We start from the raw sequence: 22,437 nt of genomic DNA, 5'->3' as shown, positions 1-22,437 counted from the left end.
CAGTGGCTGCAACAATGGGCTCAAGCATAACAATGATCATGGGCATGGCACAGGACCAGTTATTATTTCTTTCTGTTGTACATAGGGTTGCTATGAGTCAGAACTGACTGGATGGCACCTAACAACAACAACAACTGGTTGTCATCAGCATGTACATTTTATTTTCCCTCCTGTCTTTCTTGCTCACCATCATTCAATGAGTGCAATTACGTGCCTTCTCTCATTCTAGAGAATCTTTATGTTACCAGCTGTGATTTCGGTCATTACCTTGTTGTACCAGACTTTGCTCTGTGACCATCCTTTCCAAAGTTTGTAGTCATAAATTGCATAGCTTGTGAACAATCTTGCACAAATGGCTTCATTTTCATTTGGATTCCTTCTATGGGACTTCAGACCTGAAGCTGACCCCACATATCTTTTGGACCCTCAGCCACATATTCCCTGCCCCTTGGCCTCTGTGACATGAGATGGAAGTACAGGGCAGCTCAGAGGCCATGGGCACGCCCAGTAGGAGATTGGAAGGTGCTGGCAGAGAAATCCTTCTCCACCCTAAGCCAAGATACGGCACCTCACTATGACACGTCTAGGAATGTCCTGTGAGACCACGACACCAGCTGGGTCTTCTTGTGAAAACATAACTATCTCAGTAAAGGACCATTCTGTACCTTTCTCCCATCCTTCCCTAACTTATTATAATTACCAGTTGCTGTCAAGTCAACAACTCATGGCAAGCCCACGTATGTCAGAGTAGAACGGTGCTCCGCAGGGTTTTCAATGGCTGATTTTTTGGAAGTAGATCACTAGACTTTACTTCTGTGGTGCCTCTGGGTGAACGCAAATCTCCAACCTTTAAGTGTTTGTACCCATTAACCATTTGCACCATCAAAGGATGCCTCCTGGCATTTTACCTCCCAGTGAACATTAGTTCCCAAGCTGTGCCCTAAGCTCTGTTTTTCCAGGTAGACTGGGCTGAGGATAGCATAGCTTCCTCGCTTGCCTACTAAGTGCCAGACAGTGTATTCAGACCTTCATATATTTTATGCCATTTGAAGTAATCCGCAGTAATTTCTACGTCAAAGAAGAGGGTTTTAAAGATCTAGCTGCATAGCGCCTTTCTCCAGAAAGATCGAGCTGATTATGGATAGCGTCACAAGCAACGCAAAGCTCATATTTTCTTCCATTCCTATCAGCATTGAGCTTAATTTGTGTTTGTTATTTCTTATTCGATAGGTGTTCAGTGGTAAATTAGAAGTTGCTTTTACTTACTGTTGCCTTAATTGCGAATGAGGCTATGCATTTTGAGTAATAGTTAATTTTTTTTTTGTTTTAATGTAAAAGTTGTTGTTAGTTGCTGTTGAGTCGGCTGGGACTCGTGGACAGCCCATGAACAACAGAGCAAAACACTGCCTGGTCCTGCATCATCTTCATGATCATTGCTGTGCTCCATTATTGTAGCCACTGTATATTCTGAGTGCCTTCCAGCCTAGGGGACTCATCTTCCAGCATCATATTGGACAATATTCTGTGATCCACAGGGTTTTTATTGGCTAATTTTGGGGAGTATAGACCACCAGACTTTTTTCTTAGTATGGAGGCTCCACTGAAACCTGTTCACCATGGATGAACCTGCTGGTATTTGAGATGCTGGTGGTCTAGCTTCCAGCATCACAGAAACATGCAAGCTACCACAGTATGGCAAACTGACAGATGGGTGGTGGGTAAAAGTAGTGTTGTTGTTGTTAGGTGTCATCAAGTTGGTTCCAACTTATAGCAACCCCATGTACAACAGAATGACACTGTCAGGTCCTGGGCCATCCTCACAATCATTGCATCAGACAAACTTTTGTCCCCCACTACAGGTCCGGTGACACAGCAGATATAGCAGGGACTCATTTAGCTGTTGCACTGGAATTGGGTTCTAAGAGCTGGCCTCCCACAAGTGGTGGGAACCCCAGTTCCTGACCTTCCTGGAGAGGAAATCTTATTTCCCAGACCCTCAGATCCAGGGCTTGGCCCCAGCTATGAAGACCTTTGGCCAGGCGAACCTGATGTAGGGTGTCTTAGTTACCTAGTGCTGATATAACAGAAATACCACAAATGGGTGGCTTTAAAGAACAGAAATTTATTTTCTCACAGTTTAGGAGACTAGAAGTCTGAATTCAGGGTACCAGTTCTGGGGAAGGCTCTCTCTTTGTCTGCTCTGTGTGAAGGTCCTTGTCTCTTTTCAGCTTCTGCTCCTCGGTTCCTTGATGATCTTCATGTGATGTCTGTCTTCCCCCCTCTCTGCTTTCTTCTCTGTGCCTGATCTGCTGGTTTTATATCTCAAAAGCGATTGATTTAAGACGCTTATGGCCTCGTTAACATAATAAACAAACCCTTATTCCCAAATGGGACTACACCCAAAAGTATAGAGGATTTACAGCACATACTTTTGGGAGACACAATCCAATCCATAACAGTCTTACCACTTACTGCTCCTGAGTTCTACACCTGAACTAGAGTCTCCCTTGACTACCAATGGCTTCATGTAAACCTGGGATGTCAACCCCTTAATCTAGGGGCCTCTGGGCTCCCCCTCCTGAGTAATAACACTTGTTGGTAAAGAGCTTTGAGATTCTTCCAAGAAACCCAGGTTCCTGGGACAAGGTGTTATTATTTAGTTGATGGGAAACAAATATCCACCTAATAACCATAATTATACTGTCAAAACTGCTTAAAATATCCACCCTGCTGGGTCCACGGTGATGTCAGGGAGTTTTGTGACTAGTAAATTGGAACATTATCATGAAATTAAAAGAGAAAAGTTACATTACCAAGTAATTCATCAGAATGATTTGATATTTCAAGGATAACCACCAAGCAATTTCAGAAACGTGTAATTATTTTTTCACTTGATGTTTTGTGATGCATTACTCAGTAGCTGTGTGGTTGACTGTGCCTTGTAAAATGGAAGAAAAACGAATAACAAGTCATTAACAGATCAAAGAAGTAAATCTCGGTAGGAATAGAGCTTGGATTTTCTTGGTCCTCTCCTATTTTTGGAATCAAAAAGCTCATAAGGCGACAGGCGTTCTGTATCTCTCTTACCTGAAGCACCTGGAGCATGCCTGGCAGATCACAGAGCCTCGGTGAACACTGACGTGCTGGTGGTTTTCATAATATTCAAAGTCCTTGCTGGTCTCTTTGCATTGAACATACTGCCTCTATTGCTGAAATCCCATTTTCCACTTCTGGAAACACTTAGTTACCCATCATTCCAAGGATTACTTCCTCTGCATCACCTTTTCTGACTGCGCTAGGTAGATTTAGTGTTCTGTCCATGAGGCACTGCTGGCCTGTATACACATATCCATTTTAGACTCACCACGTTTATCAGAAATGGTTCCCATACTGCTCCACTACTGTATGGTCAGCTCCTTGAGGGCAGGGTTTGCCTGCCAGCCTGCTTGCCTGCCTGCCTTCCTGCTTCCCTTCCTTCCTTCTTCCCTCCTTCCTTCCTTCACTCCCTATCTCTCTCCTTTCCTCCTTTCTTCCCCCTTCCTTCTTTCTTCCTCCCTCTTTTTCTCCCTTTCTCTGTATTCCCTTCTTTCCTCCCTTCCTCCCTCCCTCCTTTCCTTCCTTCCTCCCTTCCATGAACAAATAGTGAGAAAACCCCTGTGATGATTCATTTTATGTATCTGCTTGGCTAGGCTATGGCTCCCAGCTGTTTGGCCAAGCACTAGTCTAGTTATTGTTCCATAAAACAAAATAATGTAAATTGTAATGTAATTGCATTCCATAATGTAATCTAGTGTAACATAATCAGTTAATCAGTTAAAAAGAGAGTTTCTGTAGGGTATGTTCTGCCTCCAGAATATAAATAGATATTTTGGCAGAACTTTACTCTGCACTCTTCTTGTAGAGTGACCTATGGATCTTGGGATGCAAGCCAGTAGGAGTTTCGAGCCTGTCACCTGTCCTGTGGATTTTGGACTTGCCAGCCTCCCACAATCACATGAGCCAATTTCTTGAATCCAATTCCTTGAAGCAAATCTCTTGATAGATGATAGATAGAGAGAGAGAGAGAGAGGTAGGCAGGCAGGCAGGCAGGCAGGCAGGCAGGCAGGCAGGCAGGCAGGCAGACAGATGAGATAGAGAGAGAGGATCAGGCAGTATTTCTTTCTGATATACATAGGGTCCCTATGAGTTGGAACCGACTTAACAGTACCTAACAATAACAGTGTTAGTAATATGTACTACATACAACGTTACAGCACATAATTTTCTGATGTTATCATTCTCAGATATAATTTTTCCAACCCCCAGAGACAAATAAAGATGAGCTTTATAAAGATACTGATAATTAAAGGCAATAATAAAGAAGACTTAAAAAAAAAAAAAAAAACCAAGGTATTCGACTTACATCAGAACCTATCGGGATGGAGGAGTTGTTGGAAAATAACCCTGTTGTAAGCTGGGGACCATACATATATATACAGAGAGAGAGAGTGAATGTGCTCTCAGCTCCTGAAGGTCTCCTCCTTCTCGACTGTTGCCCTGGCCTAGGGATGCTCAGTGACCTTGTTGTATTTTGATCTTGGCAATGATGAAAGTCATGGTCACTTAGATTATTTCATTTAATCCCCTCTGCAACCTTGTAAAGAAAGTATTTTAGCCTCATCTTTCATATTAGGAAACCAAGGCCAAGAATGTTTAAGTGGCTCTTCCAAGGCCATATGTCTTAGAGTTGATGATAGCTATCATTCCCAAGTCATGGGCCAAACATAACAATATAAATTCAACTGAGACAAATGTAAGGTCTTGCTTTTGAGTCTAGGGGAGATATGTATTAGGAGAAGTACATGGGGAAAACCCTTTAGATCGGAGCTTACTTGAAGTTCAATCAACAGAGAAGACAGCCCCACTGTCAAAGGCATTAATGTGATTGCAGGCTGCCTTGATAGGCTTTGTCTTGGTTGTCACGGTGGATGATATGGCTGACTACCCTGGAATCACTGATTTCTTACAATTACAGCAGTTGACTAAAAGAGTAAACCGTAAAAGAGATGCTCCAAGGTCAATGTCGGGAACTTGCTGCCTCTGAAGTTGAACATCTTCCCGTGGCCATTCCTCTGGGTCCCAGGCTACGAGAGCCGCAAGACAGGGTGCCATAGCTTTCAACAGGCTCACAGTTCAGATGCCTGTCAATCAAGAAATCCTGAGTTGTGCTCCCTTTATAGTTAGATTTATACCACCACTTTAACTTGTCTTTTCACAAACGTCCTGATTCTAGTCTAGTCAAAGCAGTGATACTGCTTTCATGTTTTCACATCAGTGTGCAACTTCCACACTCATGCAATGTGGACCCAACACTAGAGCATGCTTAGTCATCCAGCAAGTTATCCTATTATCAGCTTCACTGGAAAGCTCTCAGAATTGGATTTCCATTAATGGCTTCATCTGGAAACACCACCATTTCCTGCCAAGGGCTGTGCCAGGAACCAGCTCCCAACAGAAATAGTTTCTAGAAAATGGAAAGTGGCACCATGCTCTTGTCTGGTCTGCTCAGATACTACCAGTGTTATAATACTTCTTTCTTGTACACAATTTGCATTGATGTGTTCATCTCCCCCGCTAGACTATGAACAATTTTAGTGCAGGTGTCTTGTCTTAGCCATCATGGTGTTGCAATGTGCCCTACACACACACACACACACACACACACACATACACATACACACACCCAGAGTTCCTGGTTGAATACACATTAGTGGATGTCCACCAAGCAAGCTCCTGAGAATACTTCATTTTCCCATGATCACCTTTGTCCTGGAGAAAACCAACAACAACAACAAAACCCATTACCATTGAGTTGATTTCAACTTGTAGCAAAATTTGGGCCCTGGACAGGAAGTAAGCTTTCTCATTATAACTTGATCAGTGGGTATGTATTTATTTATTGCTAAGGCTTTTTTTTAAGGCTTGTTTAGTATACATCAGTCCCCTGAGGATGGATGAGCTCTGTGTAAATTTTTAAAATGGAGTTTTTAATGGAGTTTAAGCATGGAGTGTCCTGGAAACCCTGGTGGCATAATGGTTAAGAGCTATGGCTGCTAACCAAAAGGTCAGCTGTTCAAATTCACCAGGCACTCCTTGGAAACCCTATGGGATAGTTCTACTGTGTCCTATAGGGTCACTATGAGCTGGAATTGACTCAATGGCAATGGGTTTTTTGGTATGGGTCCTGAGATCAGACATTGATATTTGTGACCTTGGATCAGGGGCTGTCCCATTTGACCCTTCCAGGCCAGCTCTCCCTTTTCTGTCTCTTCTGTCTCAACAATTCCCAGAATCTTCTTGGGCTAAAAAAGCTGAATACACGCACTCCCTCCACCCCAGTTCCCTTCACCCCCATGTGCACATCTGTCCCTGTTTAAAACCCTCTGGGGCCTCTAACAATAGTTTTCAATAGAAACACAAAACCAAACCCACTGCCGCTGAGTTGATTCCAACTCATAGTGTCTCTGTAGGACAGAGTGGACTGCCGTATAGGGTTTCCAAGTCAGTAAATCTTTACAGAAGCAGACTGTCACATCTTTCTCCAATGGAGCAGCTGGTGGGTTCAAACCACCAACCTGTCGGTTAGCAGCACAGTGCTTTAACCACTGTACCACCAGGGCTCCTTTTTCAAAAGAAAGTAGGGAAAACAAAACCATGCTTCACACTATTGCCTCCATTTTGTTTTACTAATATATGACATATCTTGCAATTTTCAGTATCATCCAACGAGGACATATCATTTTTAGATTTATAGGTAATGTGGAAGGTGTCTTAGTTATCTAGTACTGCTATAACAAATACCACAAGTGGATGGCTTTAACAGAGAGAAATTTACCCTCTCACAGTCTAGGAGGCTAGAAGTTCAAATTCAGTGCTCCAGCTTCAGGGGAAAGCTTTCCATCTCTGTCCGCTCTAGTGGGAGGTTCTTGTCATCAAACTTCCCCTAGTTGAGGAGCACAGCGACCCTGGGTCCAAAGGACACACTCTGTTCCCGGTGCTACTTTCTTGGTGGTATCAGGTCCTCCTGTCTCTCTGCTCACTTCTCTCTTTTATATCTCAAAATAGTTTAATTTAAGACACAACCTAATCTTGTAGTTTGAGTCCTGCCTCATTAACATCATACTACCCATTGCCATCCAGTTGGTTCTGACTCATAGCAACCCCATAGGACAGAGTAGAACTGCCCCATAGGGTTTCCAAGGAGTGGCTGGAGGATTTGAGCTGCTGACCTTTTGGTTAGCAGCCAAAGCTCTTAACCACTGTGTCACCAGGGCTCTGTATTAACATCATAGAGGCAGAATTTACAAAACATAGGAAAAGCACATCAGATGATAAAATGGTAGACAACCACACAATACTGGGAATCATGGCCTAGCCAAGTTGACGCATGTTTTATGGGAACACAATTCAATCCATAACAGAAGGTGAGAAAAAAGTCCATCTGATAAAGCCCACATTCTTTGGGATGTCTCACCAGCCCTCAAGACCTGGTCCTGCTGTCCTGCCTCTGCAACCTCACAGTCCCACCTTCCCACAAGTACCAAAGCCCTGGCCACTCCAAGATGCTCATGTCTCCTATGCTGTTCCCTGTACCTGGTATGTGCTCCTCCCTTCTCCCCTTGGTCAATCCTGCTTATTCTTCAAGGCAGGACCCTCAGTGCCTCAGTGAAGTGGCCTAGTTTCCCAGCCACAGCATCTGGATTGTGTCGTTGTGATAGAGTTTGACTGGCTCTTTATTTCTGGGTTTTTCTTCCCTTTGGGGCAGAGTTGGTGGCTTCTCTGAATGTGCACACTGAGGCCTAGCACAGAGTCGGGCACAGGGTGAGAGCCTGAAAGATGTTTGTGTGGTTCATGAAGGGATGAGATCGGTTGCTATTGCTCGCGGCGACTGCCTGTGTGTCCAAGTAGAGCTGTGCTCCATAGAGTTTTTCAATGGTTGACTTTTTGGAAGTAGATCACCAGGCCTTTCTTCTGAGGCACCTCTTGGTGGACTCAAGCCTCCAACCTTTCAGTTAGCAGCCAAGCGGGTAAACCATTTACACCACCCAGGGATTCCTGAAGGAATGAGGGGGGAAAAAATACATGATGACCCCATGAATTGCAGAGTAGAACGGTGCTCCATTGGATTTTCATGGCTGTGACCTTTTGGGAGCAGATTGCCAGGTCTTTCTTCTGAGGCACCTGTGGGTGGGTTTGAACCACCAACTTTTATGGTTAATAATTGAGCTCTTAACTATTTGCACCACCCAGGAACTCTGAGGGAATGAGAGCCAGAGCTAATATGGGATACACTGTAGGGTCGCTATGAGTCGGGATTGACTCGATGGCACTGGGTTTGGTTTTGGGTTTTGGGTAGCTGGAGTCTCAACCTAGCATTCCTTGAACGAGGCAGCTTCATTTGGCTCTTAAGTCTTCTGAGGTTCTCTGGGGGAAGCTGGCCCACGTTTTGTTCTCCAGTTGTGATAAGCCATTCAGGGAGGCCCTTTCTTGAGGTGTCTGCCTAATTCACTTAAAAAAAAAAACCCAAACCCACTGCTGTCAAGTCGATTCCGACTCATAGCAACCCTACAGGACAGAGTAGAACTGCCCCATAGAGTTTCCAAGGAGTGCCTGGCGGATTCGAACTGCTGACCTCTTGATTAGCAGCCATAGCACTTAACCACTACATCACCATGGTTTCCCCTAATTCACTTAAAAAAAAAAAGAAATTCACTTAGGTCAACTTAATTTCTTTCCTGGATTTGCTCCCCTCGCCAGGGCTTTGTGCTTGGTATTTGTTCACCGAGTGCATCAACAGTGTCGGAGGTTTAATCGAGGTGTAAGGACTATAAAAGGATTTACAGTATTGGCACACGTGTGTGTTGGGGCCACAGCTGAAGCCATCCATCACTCCTGAAAATTTGTCAGCAAGGTGAAATGGCCGGATGTCTTATTCTCACCATTTTTGTAATTCTCTCCAAACAACTCCGGAAATATTCCATCCAGAAAATATGTTTCTCTTCTAATAGACGTCACCTCCAGCTACAACTGTCCACATAACAAAATGCCCGGGTGCTCTCTGTAACGCCCTGGCTCCGATCTGAGGCAGACCCAGACAACGGGACTTAGGAAAATGGAAAGGACTCCTGCTGGAGCCGAGAATGACAAAACGGCCACTGTGGGGCTCCAGGGATCCTGCGAGAATGGTGTAAATCATAACAGTACGCTTTGTGTACTCAGTGGGGTTACCGTCTTCCCAGACCTGGCCCTCAGCTCCTGGTCCCCGAGACTCCACTTTTGGGGCTGTTCTCGTTGTAAACAACTTCTGAAGAGCACAGTATAACAATGTGAATAAAGAGATGCTTGGAAGCAGAGGAGACCAGCGCAATTGACCTAAACATTCTGAGCTTTAGTTTTCTTATCTGCAAAATCCAGCCTAGTGTAGTATTTCTGTCTTCGAATTGCCATGGGGATCAAAAGGGATAATTCAGGAAAAGCACTAAGCAAATCACCGGGCATATAGGAAACATTTATCATTATTAAAACATACCCACTGCCATCTAGTTGATTCTGACCCATAGTGACCCTATGGGACAGGGTAGAACTGCCCCATAGGGCTTCCAAGGCTGTAAATCTTTATGGAAGCAATCTGCCACATCTTTCTCTTGTGGAGCTGTTGGTGGGTTCGAACGGCTGATTTTTCAGTTAGCAGCCGAGTGCTGTAACCAGTACGCCACGAGGGCTCCTTTATTACAACATACAAGTATTGACATTTGATCAGCAATGAGCAATTATTTATAGTAGGAAAAAGATCAACAGCGCCATATGATGGTTCTCAGTAATGATTAAACTATAATTAGTAAAATGCAAGACAGGCTTTCTGGATGGGAAATTGAAAATACAGGATTCTACCGACCTACCGATCTGGTTTTGAGTCCCAGACCCTCTGCGTTCTAGTTTTGCAAACTTTTTCTCGTTTTCATACTGAACGTTTAAAATGGGTTTAATAGAATCTTCCTCATGGGGCTTATGTGAGAGTTGAAGTAATAATGTTTATGAAGTGCTAAGCTCAGGGCCTGGGGCAGCCTCAGCCAAGGACAGTTATGGTTGCTAAGAGCAATCCTCCTTGATTCCTATGCTACTTCCTAAGGTACAGAAGAAAGAGCACAGCGATAGAAGAAAGATCCTGAGTCTGAGCCCTGGCGCTTTTACTAATAACCAGTAACATGTTGCTGTCGAGTTGACACGGACTCATGGTGACCCCATGAGTGTCAGTAGAACTGTGCTCCAGAGAGCTTTCAATGGCTGATTATTTGGAAGTTCTTCGGAGGCACTTCTGTGAGACCTTGAACCTTCAATCTTTTGGTTAGCAGCCGAGCACATGAACTGACTGTACTACCCAAGGACTCCCTTTTACTAATAAATCCATTCCCATTGAGTTGATTCCGACTCATAGCCACCCTATAGGACAGAGCAGAACTGCCCCATAGGGTTTCCAAGGACCACCTGGTGGATTTGAACTGCCAACCTCTTGGTGAGCAGCCAAGCTCTTAACCACTGCGCCACCAGGGCTTACCTTTTCCTTACAGGGGTTGGATATTTAATCTTTTGGAATCCTTAGTTTTCTCATCTGAAAAATGAAGTAAATTGTATATTTAGCTATTCCTGCATAAGAAAAAAGAAGCCACCCCCAAACAGTGGGTTAAAACACCGGTTGTTTCCAGGTTGTACTGGGATGCTTGCTGAGCAGACTCACACCAGCGTGGTGGCATCAGGGTGGCTGAGAAGTACGGTGACACGTGCTCGGGAGGGGAAGCACCAGCACAAGGGCAGTCAAGCCTGCAGGGGACTGTTCACCCACCCCGGCTGGGCCAGAGATGACCTGAGGAGACGCGGGCCAGGGCACAAAGCTGGTGATCTTCATTCGTTCTATGTGACGGGGACTCTCGGACTGATTCAAAGGGTTTGAACCAAAATGCTCCGTTTCAGCTCTAAAAATCAGAATACTCTCACCCGGAGTTGCTACAACAACAAAAACCAGGTGTGGAGTGGAAATGTCTTTCAATCAAGTATATGATGACGGATTTCTGGAAACATGTGGAGGCTTGATGGAATTTATATTCTGTTTTCTCTCTCACTGTCACACACACACACACTAAGAAGGCGGGGAAGGGGGGAGAGAGAGAGAGAGACAGAGGAAGAAAGGAAAAGGGGAAAGAGACAGGAAGGGGAGAGAGAGAAAGACAGAGGAAGAGAGAAAAAGGGGAGAGAGACAGAGAAAGGGGAGAGAGAGAGACAGCTAGAGCTGAAGGGTGCAGAACCTCCACCCGCCCTCACTCCTCATCTCACAGCTGCACCCGTGCCCTCACAGCGGTGCTGGGAGTAAGCCCCATCTTAGAGAGACTACGGTAGAGGGACTAGCGGAGAGGCCTCTACACTTTGAGCTTTGACCAATCATCACCCTGCAGTCTTTGTAATCCCTCCTTTCAAAGCAGTTCCCTTTGTTGCAGAAGGGAGACAATTGAAATCGCCTTTGGAGAAGACCACTCCTTTGTGGTGGGAAAACTGCTTTGTAGGTGGGCAAGATGCACAGTGCCTACACACTTAGCTCTTCCTTCTGCCCATCTCTGTGCATGCGCAGAGCGAAGGCCTCTTCTCAAAGGACGGTGTTAAGATGCTCTGGATCCTAGCTGCCAGCTGGCTCTGTATGAAAAGGTGCTCGTATCACGGGCAGAGTGGAGTATCTGCACCTTGGGCTTCCTAAAGGAATGTCTCTTCTGTATGTATGGATTTTAAATGGTAGCAGCTTTGAATTTTTCGTTCATCTTAGATGTCTGTGTCTAGGGGTGTGTGTGTGTGTGTGTGTGTGTAATCATTTTTTCAAATGCATCAGGAACTGAGACTCTGGAGATGTAAGAAGAACACATGGGCCTGACCACCATCTTCACCTATAGGAGAACCTTCTGCTGAACCCATATTAAATTGCCTATGTCCCACATTAGGTGCCTTCCAGTCTGTTCTGACTCATAGTGACCCTATGTACCACAGAAGGAAACACTGTCTGGCCCTGTGCCATACTCACAATTATTGTTGTTATGCTAGAGCCCATTGTTGCAGCCAAGCCACCTTGTTGAGAGTCTTCCTCTTTTCCACTGACCCTGTATTCTACCAAGCGTGATGTCGTTCTCCAGGGACTGATCCCTCCTGACAACATGTCCAAAGTATGTAAGATGCAGCCTTGCCATCCTTGTTTCTAAGGAGCATTCTGGTTGTACTTCTTCCAAGACAGATTTGTTTTTCCTTTTGGCAGTCATGGTATAGTCAATATTCTTCACCAACACCACAATTCAAAGGCATCAGTTCTTTTTTGGTCTTCCTTATTCATTGTCCAGCTTTCACATGCATGTAATGCAATTGAAAATACCACGACTTGGGTCAGGCACACCTTAGTCTTCAAGGTGACATCTTTATTTTCAATGCTTTAAAGAGACCTTTTGCAGCAGATTTACCCAATGCAATGTGTCTTTTGATTTCCTGACTGCTGTCTCCGTGGGTGTTGACTGTGGATCCAAGTAAAACAAAATCCTTGACAACTTCAAACTTTTCCCCATTTATCATGATGTTGCTTATTGGTCCAGTTGTGAGGATTTTTGTTTTCTTTACATCTCAACATAAAGAAAACATAGTAAAACAGAAACTAACAATTCCAAAATGAAGATCACCAGCTTTATGCCTTGGACTGCTTTTGGATGGCTGTATTCTGATAGGAGGAGGGATCAGTCCCTAAAGAAGGACATCATGCTTGGTAAAGTAGAGGATCAGCAAAAAAGAGGAAGACCCTCAACGAGATGGACTGATACAGTGGCAGCAACAATGGGCTTAAGCATAACAATGATAGTGAGGATGGCACAGGACCAGGCAGTGTTTGGTTCTGTTGTGCATAGGGTCACTATTAGTCAGAATTGACTCAAGGGAACCTAACAACAACAACATTCTGACGGGATTGTCCAGCTATACCACGGAGCCCAAGGCCAACTGTTATGGGAATGGTATGGGCTTCCAGGAGGGAGTGGAAATTTTCCACAAAGAGCAGATCTGAAAACAGAGGCGAGAGGTCTACTGGCTGACCTTAGACTGGGAAAGAGAGGGAACTGTGTCTCATGGGGGGCAGAGATGTTCTCATTGTCTTGCCCAGGTTGTAGGGAGAGAAAGGCTGATTTCTTCATAGTGATAGGGACCAGGAGTGGTCACAGGGCACTCAGTAAGGGACCAGACTCTGGGGAAAGCCTGGGGCTGGAAAGTCTGAAAGTGGCTTTGGCCAGTGTTAAAGTATCTCTGAATTGTAATTCCCTGTGTTACCCTCTAGCAGGCAGGCAGGTTCTGTTAGACATCACAGAATCACAAATCTTGGGATCGTGGGGTAAAGAGAAGAGCACCCTCCCTTCTTCCAGAGAGGCACTGGCCCACGAAAAGTTTGTGATTCTGGAACTGCTGTGCCTAGTAGTAAAAGAAGGCATGAGCCATGGAGGAGGAGACATCTACAACAAAATATCAAGAGAGCAAGAGGTTCCAAGGCAAGGACTGGAGAGAGCCACAGTGGGAAAACACCCCTGGCACCCTCAACTAGATAGGAGAGAAGGGTTAAGGAAAGAGCAGAGTCCTACCATCACTCCAGGGGGCCACAGGATCAACAGTGATTTAGGTTTTCTTCTTTTCCTTTCAAAGGGTGGAACAGCCCAACTCAATTCATTATCAAACTGATCAATCCTTAGGAAGTCCCCTGAAACACAAAGTCAGAGTTCCTCCAGTGACCTGATATGTGTCGTTGCCATCTTTTAGTTGAAGAGGAACAGTTAATGAAACTCATATCTTAATAAACTCAAGTCATATTTTTCACCCTTCCCATCTTCCGTTACCCCATTCGATAGAGAAATTGAATCTGTGATGAGCTTTTAATTAAAAATCTCATAATCGTATACAAAACAGAGAAGATAAGGAAATTTAAATATTAAATACGGATTTCTTCCCATCTCCCTCCCTCTCCACATTTCCTGTTTGGCATGAACTGAGTTTATTAGAACAAAAAGAGAGAGAGAAACTTTTTAGCATAATAAAGGACAACCCTGGAGGAGGTTAGTGTTAGAGATGTGAGAGTCTGGTTGCCTTTTAACTCATCAGTCCTGAACTGGACCCAATATCTGGAGGTTTGGAGATGCTTCCCCACCCTCAGCTAAATAAATGACAATCCATGCCAGAAACTGACTACCACATGGGGTGGGGGGGGGTGGGGGGGGAGGTAGATGGGAGGATAGAGACCAAGGAAGTTAAACGGACTGAGGGCCTTAATAGACGGGAAAAGAGAACGATTTCAGGGGAAAGGAATTCTGTTGCCACTATGAAGAATTTGTTCTTGATTCATGTCGTAGTTGAGTAGCTGGCAGTGACCTTGTGTGATTATGGAATATACAACTCCTTTTTTATCCATGGTGGAGTCCCCAGGTGGTACAAAACTTTAATGCTCTTGACTGCTGGAGGCTTGAGTTCATCCAGAGGCACCTTGGAAGAAGGGCTTGGAGATCTACTTTCAGATCACAGACACTGAGAACCCTGTGGAGCACAGCTCTACCGTGACACAGACGGAGTCGCCATGAGTTGCAATCTAACTGCTTTGGGGTTTTGTTGTTTCTTCTGTGATAAGGACACGAAACTACAGTGGCTGCAGAAACCATGAAAATAAACCTCAAAATGTTCAGCTTTTATAAATGATGCTCATTGCTTTGGTCTTAAGGAAATTCTGAGAAAGAAAAAAAATGCTATAATGCAGTTGTGTAGAAAACTGCAAAATATTATCAAATTCTTGATAAACAGAGACTCTTGGTCCCTTCGGCTGCATCCATAGCTAAGCAAATCCTTGGGGTACCTGGGACATGAAGTTTTAGAAGCCAGGACAACACACCTCCAGGGGAAATTTTCTGGTGTAGTCTTAAGTCAGTTCATGGCTGGCTTAAAGTCACAGGACCTCAAAATCCACAGTGCCAATCACTGGCATAAAGAACCTATCTAGAATGACAAAGGCAGGTTAACTAATGTCTCCGTGGGGGGTGGAGACATTAGTTAACCTGCCTTTGTCATTCATTGTCCAGCTTTTACATGTACATGAGGTGATTAAACAATGGATTAAAAAAAGCTGAGGACACTTCAAGGCTTGCTATTGTGAATTCACAAGGACCCACATTTGTTTGTTGTGTGTTTGTTTAAAGCCAACCTCATTCTGAAAAGAACTTGAAGCAACTTATACGTAGCACAGCAAGATGAAAAATAAAAATAAATTAGGGAGGCGGGGCAAAGAGAAAATTAAGTTGGAATAATGACATGAAAACAAAACCCATCAAGCAGAAAGTACAGTATGAAGGTCTGCGTGATCGGTCCAGGTGGGCCACAAACTGCTTTCACTGCACGAGGCACTGATTTTTCTACAGGCGGAGGTGTGTAGACTGGCCCCAAATTAGCATTTGGACTCAGGTTGTGCTGTGGGTAGAGTTATGCTGAAACATTCATATGAATATAGCTGAGTCCCTATTGAAGGAGCCCTGGTGGTACCTAAAGGTTGGCAGCTTGAACCCACCCAGCAGCTCTGCAGGAGAAACCTTAGGAATCTGCTTCTGTAAAGATTACAGCCAAGAAAACCCTATGGGGTAGTTCTACTCTGTCACATGGGGTCACCCAACAATAGTGACTGTCCCTATTGTGGGGGGCAGGGGAGAGGAGCCCATACCCAAATTAATCAGGCAATTTTGCATTGATTTTCATTTGATCTGGAAGAGCGTCTATGAAAAAACTTCAAAGCCAGTTTGACGTACTGTAGATGGTTCATTCATTCACTCATTCAACAATGATGTCCTGAGGCCGAAAGTAGTGCCCAGCTGGTCAGTGGTGACATCAGGAACTGAAACCACTGCACTCTGAGTCCATAGCTCTTCCGTCTCCCAGCTTACTACCTCTCCAAATGTCAAACCAAGAAGTTGTTGTTGTTGGGTGTTGTTGAGTCATTTTGACACATAGAGACCCCATGTGAAAGAGTAGAACTGCTCCATAGAGTTTCCAAGGCTGTAATCTTTACAGGGGCAGATTGCCAGGTGTTTCTCCCAAGGAGCTGCTTGGTGGATTCAAACTGCCAACCTGTTGGTTGGCAGCTAAGTGCTTAACCATTGAGCCACCAGGGCTCCTTAGCTGATACGTGGTGGTGTTGTTGGGTGTCATCAAGTTCATTCTGATTCATAGCAACCCTATATGACAGAGCAGAACTGTCCCATAGGGTTTTCTAGGCTGTAGTCTTTACAGGAGCAGATCACCAGCTCTTCTCTTCCCTGCAGAGCTGCTGGTGGGTTTGAACAGCTAACCTTTTGGTTGGCAGCTGAGCTCTTAATCATTGCACCACCAGGGCTCAGTACCCAATAGGTAAAAAAAAAAAAAAAAAAATTTTTTAGCACCGATCAATTCTTAGCCATCGAGCTACAGGTCTATTTTACAATAGGCTCTCCTGAGTTTTGGTGAGAACTGCAAAAGTGACTTAAATGAAAGCAGAGGCATTTTGTGCTAAGAAAAGGCTGTCAGTTTGGTCTTTTGATTTTTGGCTCCTAACACGTATGTGCAATTAATGAAACCACCAAAAGCATTGTTCCACAGATTATTTTCTTCCTGACTCCCACTGAAATTGTGACTGCTTTGTAATAATTGCTGCTGTGACACAATTACTTTTAGCAAACATCAAACATGCTTGATACCTTCACTAGGAAGAGTGGCTGCCTGTATAGTGCCCCAGCCAGAGGGAGGTCTCCAGCCACAGCCGTGGCCTCAACACCAACACCTGTGAACATCAAGTACAACACTGCCCAGGTGAACCTTGCTTGAAAATAAACCTATGTATTGAAGTGAAACATATAAATCATTAACTGGACAGGTTAGTCTTTTTGCAAAATGGTCCTTTGCTCAGGGCTATTCAAAATGCAGTACTGCTATTGTAAGAAGACAGTGCCAAAGGCTCTGTACTGGGATGCATGCAGGGACATGGGGTAAGTCATTTATTTGGCCCTCCCTTTGAAGGAACAGAAAACAGAGAGCAGAGAGCAGAGGGGGAGAAGAGAAGGAGGAGGAGGAAAAACGGGAGGATAGGAGGACGAAGGGAAGAGAAAAAAGTAGAAGGAGGAGAAGGAAGAAGAAAGGGGTGGGGAGGACGAGGAGGAGAAAAAGAAGTAGAAGAAGGAGGAGGAGGAAGGAAGGGCAAGAAGAGGAAGAAGGAGAAGAGGAAGAGCTAGAGAAGGAGAAAAGAAAAACTCAAATAACCGAACATAATCCTCAGGCAATCCTAGATCTAAAGCTCTGTGATTCTCTAGTGTTGTTGTTGTTGTTGTTGTTAGAGGTGCCGTCCAGTTGGTTATGACTCACAGTGACTCCATGGACAAAAGAACAAAATGCTGCCCCATCCTGCACCACCCTCACAATCATTGCTATGTTTGAGTCCATTGTTGCAGCCACTGTGTGAATCCATCTTGTCGAGGGCCTTCCTCTTTTTCTCTGGCCCTGTACTTTACCAAGCATGATGTCCTTCTCCAGGAACTGGTCCCTCCTGACAACATGTCCAAAGTACATGGGACAAAGTCTTACCATTCTCGCTTCTAAGAAGGATTCTACAGCTGTACTTCATCAAGACAGATTTGTTTGTTCTTCTGGCAGTCCATGGTACAGTCAATGTTACTCACCAACACCATAATTCAAAGGCGTTAATTCTTCTTTGGTCTTCCTTATTCATTGTCCAGCTTTTACATGTACATGAGGTGATTAAAAATATCATGGCTTGGGTCAGGTGCACCTTAATCCTCAAAGTGACATCTTTGCTTTTTAACACTTTAAAGAGGACTTTTGCAGTAGATTTGCCCAATGCAATACATCATTTGATTTCTTGACTGCTGCTACCATGAGTATTGGTTGTGGATCGAAGTAAAATGAAATCCTTGACAAGGTCAATCTTTTCTCCATTTATGATGATGGTGCTCATTGGTCCAGTTGTGAGAATTTTTGTTTTCTTTATGTTGAGGTATAATTCATACTGAAAGCGGTGGTCTTTGATCTTTATCAGTACATGCTCCAAGTCCTTCTCTTTCAGTAAGTTGGAACATAGAACCAAAAACCAAACCCATTGGGTGTCCAAGGAGTGGCTGGTGGATTCAAACTAATGACCTTTTGATTAGCAGCCAAATGCTTAACCACTATTTAGTGTATGTGGTGCCAAAGCGAGCACAAGTTAGAACACGGCCTGGTAAAATTACAGAGATGTTCTCCAAACAAAGGAAAAAGAGCATGTAAAGTCCAGGGTATGAGTGAGTAAGCCAGTGGGGGCACTGTGAGATGGTTGATGGGGCAGGACCAGAAAGATCACGAGAAGGAGCTGGTGGTGAACAGGCAGAAAGTCAACATACCATTGATCCATTTCAGAATTCTTCCTTTTCTTTATAAGGTAGCATAGTATAGGTTAGTGGCTAAGTGCTCAGGCTCTAGACCTAGTGATTGCTTGGGTTCAGATCTCAGCCCCAAAGCTTCTCAGCTGTATGAACGTGGATCCCATCGTGACTCACTTCCTGGTCTGTAAAATGGGGACACTGATGTGCCTACCTCATAGGGCTGGGGTGAGAATTAAATGAGTTAGTACAGGTAAAACTCTTAGAACAGTGCCTAGGAAGTGGTAAATGCTCTCTATCATCATCATTATAGTTTTCTCCACCAGTATTTGGTTTCATTTATGCATTTAACATACTTATTGTGCTCCAGGGTCATGCGCTTGGAGAATGGAGCTGTGGGGGCTGAGTCCTGAAGCTCATGCTTTGAGCTGCTCTCGCCAGAAAGTGAACCCAAGGCAAGTGAGAGGGAGGACATCCTTCCTGCCTGTCACTTGGAGTAACACAGAATGTCCTCATGTCCCTTTCCGATGACAGCAAGCAAGGCCACTGCTGAAAGACAAGGACTTCTATTAACAAGGAACACAAAGGAGCTGGTCATATTAACATTTGACTTTGCAGAAGGTAAGACAAGGGCACTGAGTGGGTCTCAGAGGCAGACACAGCCTCAGAGAGCCCTGATGGGAGTACGGACAGCACAGGCTGGTCCCCAGGGGCCTCTGGCAGCAGATGACCCCAGAAACTGCAGGAAAGACCCCAAAAGTAATGACCACAGCATTATCGTCATTGCCATTTTAAACAATCAAATCCCAACTTACATTTCTGGGGTGTTTTAATTTCCATGAGCACTGACATCTATTAGTTTACTTGATCTTCACCACATCCCTATGAGTGAGCAGAGCTGGAATTTACTCAACAAAAAGGGAGAAGAAAGTAAGAAGAGCAGGAATTAACTCAGCCAAAAGAAGGCAGAAAGAGAAAACCAAGCAAGACTAGCAAGTGCAAAGGCCCTGTGGTGGAGAGGCATGTGAGGGAATGTGACATCAGTTGGGTCTCAGAGGAGAGAGGTGACAGTGGCATGAGATGAAACTGCTGAAGGAGGCTGGCCAGATCACGAAGGGGTACGTAAACAATGTTAAGAGTCTGGGTCTTTATCATCAAAGCAATGAGGAGCACCTAGTGAGGAGTCTGGCTCCAGGCCAAAATCCTATGTCTGATCTTTCAGGATCAACTACAAGGCCTTGGGTTATTTGGCTGATATTGCCCGTGTTAGACAAGGCATTACAAAAATGAGTTGAGCGTAGGGGACCATTGTTTTTGTTGTGTGCCGTTAAATCGATTCCGACTCAGAGTGACCCTATAGGAGAGCGTAGAACTGCCCCATAGGGTTTTCCTAGGCTGTAATCTTTATGCAAGGAGATCACCAGGTCTTTCTATTGAAGAGCTGCTGGTAGATTTGAACTGCTGATCCTTTGGTTAGCAGCCAAGTGTTTAACCATTGCAGTCCTAGGGCTCCTTAGCGAAATATTAGCTGGTTCATAAGCAGAAATGAAAGGGAATGGAGAGAGCCCAGAAATGTGAGAACTTGAAGGATCAGAAAAGCTTATTGATTCTGAACTCCAAATGTTAGAGAATAAAATTGAGAAACTCTTTGAGGTAAATAAACAGTAGGACCAAACCTTGCAACAAAGATCAGATTAAGAATGTGGCCTTCCCAGTTAACCATAACAGCTTCAAAGTACCACAAAGTTCAGAGAGAAAGGCATGGGAGTGAGGAAGCAAAGATATAAAGTAGATTTTAAAATATATCCAGCAAAGATCTTTGCGTATGGTTTTGACACATGGAACTGGCTTCAAGAGCAAAGATCAGAGATCTACTAAAGTTTGGGAAGGATTGTATTACCAAAGAGACCACAAGTTCAGACTAAAAAGATCTTTGATGATTTGAGACTTAAAACAACCCTTGGGCCCTCAGCCTTCCATGAGCAAACGGCAGACTCCAAAAGGCCTCCAATGGGGGCCTTCTCCCCCACACCTATTTCAGATGTGGCCATAGAAGACAATGAACAAGGAAGAATCCCCCAGAGGGTGAAACTGGGGCCATTGAGGAAAATGCATAAAGTAGGCCTTCCCAGAGAGCAGAACGAAAGTCTCAAGAAGGACACCCCCTCTACAAGGGCAAGAAGACTTCAGCCTGGATTCTTGAATAAACATATGGAGAAACGTCCTCTGCTGACCTGCATTGCGCAGTGATATGACCTCACCGTGTCCACATCACATTGCTGTGGATCAGTGACTTCTACGTGCTGTCTTTTCACCTCTTTTCAAAATGGGATGCTTTCTCGTGGAATTTCTTTCCTTGCTTCACCATTGTATATCTATCTGTATGTTGTGGGGGGAGGAGATCCTTTGTATTTTTCATTTATAAGTCCCCAGATTCCTAAGCTGTCCTATGTGATCCTCCACGCTCTTACTCTCTTTCCCGCTGCAGGCTTTTTCACCACTGTCAACTCCCGGGATGACCTTGAGAAGCATGCACTGAAGATGGTGGTCCTTCCATTAACCTGGATCCCTGAATGATCACGTGGAGCAAAGTCCTCTGCTGACCTGCATCGCCTGGTGATCCAATTGCGAAATAAAAGTGCCCTGTGTTAGGTTACCGACATAATGGAGTTGTCTGTTACAGCCTCTAGAGTTGATGACCTGACTAATACACTCAGAGACTATCTCAAGGTATTCAGCAACTCCAAAAAACCAGGCCCAGGGTTCAGGTCTCTTGACCCTAGTGCAATAAGTTTTCCACTCTTGGATGATGTCATGTTCTGAATCTACAATGGCAGGGCATTCCTCCAAGGCCCACCTTTATTCACTGGCATAACAACATGTCCTATTGTTTTCTTGCCGGCCAGTCCTGCCTAGGTTAGCCAGCATGATGGAGGCAGCTATTCCTTGCCTGCTGACCCAATTTCTCTCCCTCTCCGGTGCTGAAGGATTTTATGCAGGACTGTAACTACACAATCACCCCCCTCTTTTACAAGCCCAGACAACATTCCCCCCTTTTATTACATTTACTGTCCTTGCTTGCCAAGGCACTTTTATGACTGTGGGAACCATTGCCTCACTCTTGAGAAACTCAAGAATATCCCTTGGTGCTTCATATAACTTGTCACAATATTTTTAACAGCAATTCTTCTTGTGTTTTTCTGTGAGAGCCTCTCACCAGCATCTCCCCTGACGACACTGTAAGCAGCTGGAGTGTTCTGATGGCAGGAACCAGACTTCCAGCAGATAATTCCCAGGGCTGTGCCCACAGCTGCCTTCTCTGCTCCTTTAAACCCACCACCCATAGTCTTCTCGGAATTTAAAGGCTTGAAGTTGGAGTTTGAAGGTCTGGGGCTTTCTTTGCAGGAGTGGAGGAAAGAAAGGATCCATGCTGAAACAGGCTCTGGGGTTCAGAGGAGCAAGGGTAAATGTACCACCTCGTACAAAAGTTCCATGGTGGAATTCTTGCCCCCCATACAGGAGACCCGGGTTAGCGGGTCCTGGCCAGTGCACCTCGTGCCCAGCCACCACCCGTATGTCAGTGGAGCTTGCCTGTTGCTATGATGCTGAACAGGTTTCAGCGGAGCTTCTAGACTAAGATAGACTAGGCTGGTTTTCGGAAGCAGATTACGAGGCCTTTTTTAGCCAGTGAAATACCTACGGATCACAACGGTCATATCTACAACTGATCATGGAGATGGCACAGGGCGTCTTGTTCCGTCGGGCTTGGGAGCACTAGGAGTCAGGGCTGACTCGATCGCAGCTGACAACAGCAGCATCCATGCAAAGGGATGGTTTACAAAGCATATAATCCACTTTTTCCTGGAACCACGGTTTGGTGGCGGTGGGGGGAGGGCATTATAATTTGGAATATGGCCTTTAAGATTCGGGTCCTATTGGTCACCCCGGGAAGCTTCCACCATCT

This window comes from Elephas maximus, chromosome 15 (assembly GCF_024166365.1).
Source record: "Elephas maximus indicus isolate mEleMax1 chromosome 15, mEleMax1 primary haplotype, whole genome shotgun sequence".
NCBI lineage: Eukaryota > Metazoa > Chordata > Mammalia > Proboscidea > Elephantidae > Elephas > Elephas maximus.
This window is presented reverse-complemented; position numbering follows the sequence as displayed.